The sequence below is a fragment of the Triticum aestivum genome, chromosome 6B (genome assembly GCF_018294505.1).
Source record: "Triticum aestivum cultivar Chinese Spring chromosome 6B, IWGSC CS RefSeq v2.1, whole genome shotgun sequence".
Taxonomy (NCBI): domain Eukaryota; kingdom Viridiplantae; phylum Streptophyta; class Magnoliopsida; order Poales; family Poaceae; genus Triticum; species Triticum aestivum.
The window spans coordinates 46361500-46362215 of record NC_057810.1 but is presented as its reverse complement, the minus strand read 5'-3'; positions in this window follow the sequence as shown (position 1 = coordinate 46362215).

Genomic DNA, 716 nt, shown 5'->3' with positions numbered 1-716 from the left:
GGAGGCTGCCAGAAGCGTAGTCTTCGATAGGACTAGCTATCCCCCTCTTATTCTGGCATTCTGCAGTTCAGTCCATCGATATTGCCTCTTACACATATACCCATGCATATGTAGTGTAGATCCTTGCTTGCGAGTACTTTGGATGAGTACTCACGGTTGCTTTTCTCCCTCTTTTCCCCCTTTCCCTTCTACCTGGTTGTCGCAACCAGATGCTGGAGCCCAGGAGCCAGACGTCATCATCGACGACGACTCCTACTACACAGGAGGTGCCTACTACTACGTGCAGACTGCTGACGACGACCATGAGTAGTTTAGGAGGATCCCAGGCAGGAGGCCTGCGCCTCTTTCGATCTGAATCCCAGTTTGTGCTAGCCTTCTTAAGGCAAACTTGTTTAACTTATGTCTGTACTCAGATATTGTTGCTTCCGCTGACTCGTCTATGATCGAGCACTTGTATTCGAGCCCTCGAGGCCCCTGGCTTGTATTATGATGCTTGTATGACTTATTTATGTTTTAGAGTTGTGTTGTGATATCTTCCCGTGAGTCCCTGATTTTGATCGTACACATTTGCATGCATGATTAGTGTACGATTGAATCGGGGGCGTCACAAGTTGGTATCAGAGCCGACTGCCTGTAGGAATCCCCTTCCAACTCCTTGGCCGAAGTTGAGTCTAGACGATGAAAACTACTTTACTAACATGGCTGTGCGGCCCATG